We start from the raw sequence: 5,475 nt of genomic DNA, 5'->3' as shown, positions 1-5,475 counted from the left end.
CAGGAGGGTTGTCAAGGACAAGCAGATGGTTAATAGCAAATCAAGCTGATGTGCAGAAGAAAAAAGGAGGACGAAGTTTCTCATACTAACGCTGTATCAGATACATTGACAGCAGACATCACTAGAGCTGTTCCAGAAGGTAAACAGGAGAAAATGATAGATGTCACCAAACAAAAGCTGACAGGGCTCACTTCTGAGTACATGTGAAGTACCATCTCAAGATTTCCTTTTGCAAGAAAAGCTGTCCTAAATTAACAATGGAATGAAAGTTACACCCATTTTAGAGATGAAGAAATCTTCTGGTATCTTCTGTCTCCAGAGTAAAACTTATCCCTCTCCCTTGTATGAATTTATTTTCAATATACTTTTACATTCATCTTATAGCATATTGAATGCTTATCTAATTCATTTGCCACTTTATTTATGTGATGTCTTGTGATTTCAGTTTTAGTTAGGAAGTCATGATACAAAGCTTAATCTCCATTAACTGGGAGTAATGAGGGACAGGGTAATTGAGGATGAGGCCATAAACAGCCTCAACTTACAGAAAAAGCATGAAGTAGGTAGAAAAAAAAATGAAGAAGAGAGATGAATTTACAGTTCACGGTGACACACTGTCCTTTGGACTGGCCTTGGTGTACAGAGGGGGTCCTTAGTATCCGTGCCTATGCTTCTTGATGCTGTAGTTGACATGCAAATGTAGATAACTGACAGAAGATGGGCTCTCTGGATCCTCTCTGTGACATATCTGAAACATGAAGACAGAGAAATAAAAATCTCAGAGTCACTAGAATTGAATAATATTAACAGCAGTGCCTAGTGACAGACTAAGCATCTGCTTGGAGAACCAACAAAGCAGAGGTAGTGAAAACTGGCAATATTTGTGATAATAGAACATCAAAATCCATCAGAATAGTAAATATTTAATTTCTATCTTCTTCCCCCCACAAATAAACCAAGGTGGTGATAAAATAAAATGAGAAGTTTTGAGCTTTATTTTATTCTTTTATTGATAGGGATATATATGGTAAGACTATACATATAAGTTTGAAATTCCACAGAGGGTAGTCAGTGCCCTACACTTTTCAAAGCTTAGTTCCTGTAAACTTCTTCTTGTTCTTCTTTTCTTAGTTCTTCTAAAACTCTAATAACTCTTTCAGTTTAGGTCCCCATAGCCGCCTTAATTCCTACTCTTTCTGAAGTGTGATTATCCTCTTTCCCTTTGATTCTCTGAACTCATCTGGTACCTGTTTGGAGGTTCCAAAAACAAATGGAGGTTATATTAAGAACTTCCATTATATAGTTATATTAAGAACTATAAAACCAAAAGTAAGAAAGCATAGATTTCTTACACTTATTCAACATCCTAACAAAGTGCTTTCATACCACTATTTGATTCTTTCTGGAACCCTAGGAGACAAAGGTATTATTACTTTTGTTATACATATGAATAAATGTACCATAAATAACAATGATCACATGCTTAAACTGTTAACACCTAAAGTAGAAAACTAGTTTGGTGCTCTGTCAAATCAAACCAGCTGGCTTGGAAAGCTGATAGAAAGTAAAGAATATAGATAAAAAGGTAGAAAAAAGACATGTAATTTGGAGCTCAATTCAGACAAAGTCAAAAATTCAATATTTTAATTAAATTAATCTGAGTCTATTTCTGTTGTTTGCAAGCGAAAGAATTTCTAATAATAAAATAAGGTAAATTATATCAAATAGATCTAATGGATTTTTTTTAGTGAACTTCCATGTGATATTTATGAACTTGTTTATTAACTACAAATGTTATCCAAAGTGATGTCCATATAATAATTTAGTCATTCTAAATATCTCAGAAATTGTCATGTTGGAACCAAATAGCCCAAGCTTCTCCCTCCATCTCTCTGTAACTAGTGTTTGCTTCTGATTCAGTAGAGGGTCTTGAGAGAGTGATGAGACGTACATATATGGTTGCTGATAAGAATGGGCCTTCTTACCTTCCAATTAATATAACACAAATATATTGGTTGCTATGTGATTCCAAACAATAGACACAATCTAATGTGTCGAGTTCTTACTGATCTTTAGTCAGCAATCTAATGTGTATAATTCTTGCTGATTTTTAGTCACTTATTTTGAGAAATGTACTGTTTTACTTGTTCCATGTTTAATTCACAAGTTATTTAATCTTTTCTCTGTTCTCTATCAGTACTCCACCAAAACTACAAATCCACCATCAAGAGTTAACTAGTTTAACTCAAAGATGAGAGTGATTTAGGCAACTAGTAAGTGGCAGCAGAAAGTGTAGAGAATTAATATCCCTATTTGAACCCCCTGTTCCAGCTAAGTGACTATCAACAGATCTTCTAATAGGTAAAACCTAACCTATGGAGAATTGTTTGCCTTCCTCTGAATCTGGGATACATCGTTTAATTTTCAGTAACCCCATTTTGAAGAATTAATATCACAGATTTTCTTACATTTCTTATAGTCTTATATTTTCTTATGTTTCTTTTATTGTTCTTCTTATATTATCCATGATACTATGGGAACACTCTAAATAATTCTTGGCTTTCTCTTCCTTCCTGAGAAACATCTTCTTGCTTCTAATAATGCAAACTGCTCCTGGTGTATAACCTCAGATACTTTAGGTAATACCAGTAACTTCAGGGTCAGTAGTGCCTGCAGAGCATAGCCTTGTTAATCAGTCAAAATGATTTCATGTGTTTTCTTAGAAGCATCAGAAAGGGCAAAGGATTTATGGGTAATATCATTTTATGTGCCACTGTGGTGTACAATATTGTCATCATGTGTTAAAACCAGCAATGGTCTTCATTGATTTTAATCATAGTCGCACTCACCTCACTCTCCCCTGTGTGCTACCCCTCCCATAAAAAGATAAAAGAAATCTGAAGACATTTTATATGATCACTTAAAACACTTTTAGTCATTATAAGTTTTTTAATGCTTTTATAGTTAACCAGGATAAAGTGCCACTTCTCACAGATAATATGTCTTTCTCGCTCAAATTTCAACCAAAAACACTTAAGGCTATTGAAATACGTGTATTTTAAAGGTGGAGGAGGTTCTTATAAATAGCCACCAGTGAAGAGACTTATTTGCCTCATTTTCCCAGGAGTATTTTGTGTGTGTAATTTTATTCAACAGAGAGCTCACATTTTTATGGTGATTCATTCACATATCAGAAATTCAATAAAAAAATCCCATAACCAAGAAGACAGACTTACAGGAAAGGAGTGAGGGAAAGATAAGCTTAAATTGAAACATGTCAGAGCAGATCAGGTGCCCCTCCATCACCCTTTGCATGAGCCAGGCTCGCTTCTCCAATAGACTTGCTTCAAGAAAGGGGAAAGCTAAGCCCTCATCTACCGTTCTCTCAGTATGAAAGTGAGACATCCTTTTATTTGCTTAATCAAGCCATCATTTGTTCTTTCATTCTTCTAACATTTAGCCAAGGCATAATCATGGGATCACATGTACATGCCAGGTGGAATGCTGGAGTGAGATGTCAGAGGCTTCCATTTCACAGTCTTCTGCGGACGTTTGATAAGAAGAAATAATATTGTTAGTAACATACACAAACTACTGGTACCCCAGAAGAAGGAGTGGTCAGCTCTGGTGGATCAGGTTTCACAGAAAAGCTTTCCCAGGGACATTGTCTTACCCACTACAGTATCCTCAGCACTTAGCATAGTGCCTAGTACCTAGCAGATAGTTGTAGTGGACACAAATATAGCAGCCTTCTGTTTCCCAGAAATTCCCCTGATAATCATGTCATGTAATTCTCTTACCTTGGCCTCTGCTACCTACCCTCTCCTCTAACTGAAAAGTCCAAGTGATTAGACGTTTGACCTCTGCTGGGGCAATCATAATACCCTATTCCTTGGCCGCAATGCATGGTCAAAGAAAAAGCCCGTGGCCCAAGCTGTAAAAACTGAGGTTCTTCCTGGTTACTCACTTGTTCTTTATGAACTGTGTTTACAGAAAGAGAGCCCTTTCTTTTCAGGTTTCTCTCATCCTATACCCAGCAACTACATATTGCAATGATTTGAATGTGTTCCTCAAAGTTCATGTGTTGGAAACTTAACCCCTAATGCAACAATGTTGAGAAGTGAGGACCTTTAAGCATGAGTGGGTCATGAAGGCTCTACTCTTATGAGTAGATCAATGCCATGATCAGGGGAGTGGGTTAGCTCTTGAGGGAATGGGTTTCTGATAAAAGGATGAATCTGGCTTTCTCTCTGTCTTGCACTCTCATGTGCTCTCTTGCTCTTCCACCTGTGCCATAGGATGACACACTATGAAGGCCTTTGCAAGATGCTGACACTATGCTCTTGGACTTCTCAGCCTCTAGAACCATAAGCTGAATAAATGTATGTACATTATAAATTACCCAGTCTGTGGCATCCCTTGTGATTATAGCAATTATAGCAGTATAAAATGAACTAAGACACAAAAAGATAAACGTTTAGTGAGTTCTCAATATGTATTTACTGAAAAAATAATTGTGTAGCTGTGAAGTTGGTAGAGTGTGAGTCTGAAACTTCTAGGTTTTGCACCTTTTGAAAAAGCCCATTCTAGGAAAAGGATGATGAAAAGTAGAGGAAAAGTGCAAAGAGAGGAGGAGAGAAAGGAAAAAAGAGGAGTCCCAAAGGCATTCATGAGCCTACTTCTACCATATTTAGTGCCCTCTTAACTCACTGCCTTCCCCACTAACATATTTTAGTAAACTAAACTAATTCAAGTTATTGGGACCTGGAAGAGTCCTAACACTGTATTCAATAAGTCATTATTGAAAGACTGACTGAATGATAATTGAATAAACAGATTAATAAATGAACAAACGAAGCACATCTCTGCAGAGGGTACTATAAGCCCAAAACAAGCAGATGTGCCACAGCATGGTATGCTGGATATGATATTTTGGCCCACAGTATCTATTTTCACTCTCCATTTTTATCGTCTGTGTATACTGCAGGAGCTAGAAACGTCCTTGAAACTAGATGTCTGCAAATTTGATTCAACTAATGAATGATATACAGATTTGAGAGGCTTGAAAGGGTGATGTGGTTGGGATATTGTTGCTTCTGCTGGTTCTAGGAATTAAAGTGGGAATAAACACAAGCACTGAATTCCCAATTTTAGTCAGAAACTTTATGGATGTGAAAGACAGCTGTGGCAATGGCAGGGGGAATAGCAGCTTCCTTAATCTGGCTCACAGTTTATCCTGACATGCCCATTCTAGTCTGATGGGGCTCCCCTGAATTCCTCTCCTTTAGCCCTTTCTACAGTGTTGTAAACACTCAGTTACTTTCTAATAAAACACCTGAAAACTTTGTTGCCTGTTGTAAACACTGAATTTCTTTATTTTAAAACATCTGAAAACTTTCTGAATCCTGACATCAGTCACACAGGGAATTATAAAATTATAAAAGTCACACAGGGAATTATAAAATTATAAAATTA

At 36.7% G+C, this 5,475-nt stretch overlaps 1 long non-coding RNA gene across 1 annotated transcript in view; it reads right to left on the bottom strand.

The window, feature by feature from the left end:
• Nucleotides 1-400: 400 nt before the first annotated feature.
• LOC105510325 overlaps nt 401-5,475 on the bottom strand; it is a 32,174-nt gene continuing 27,099 nt past the window's right edge. The window contains exon 7 of the long non-coding RNA XR_001001549.1: nt 401-748. This is a non-coding gene — a long non-coding RNA (uncharacterized LOC105510325). The remainder of the gene's footprint in view (nt 749-5,475) is intronic.

The sequence above is a fragment of the Colobus angolensis genome, unplaced genomic scaffold (genome assembly GCF_000951035.1).
Source record: "Colobus angolensis palliatus isolate OR3802 unplaced genomic scaffold, Cang.pa_1.0 Scaffold186, whole genome shotgun sequence".
Taxonomy (NCBI): Eukaryota; Metazoa; Chordata; class Mammalia; order Primates; family Cercopithecidae; genus Colobus; species Colobus angolensis.
This window is presented reverse-complemented; position numbering and strand designations above follow the sequence as displayed.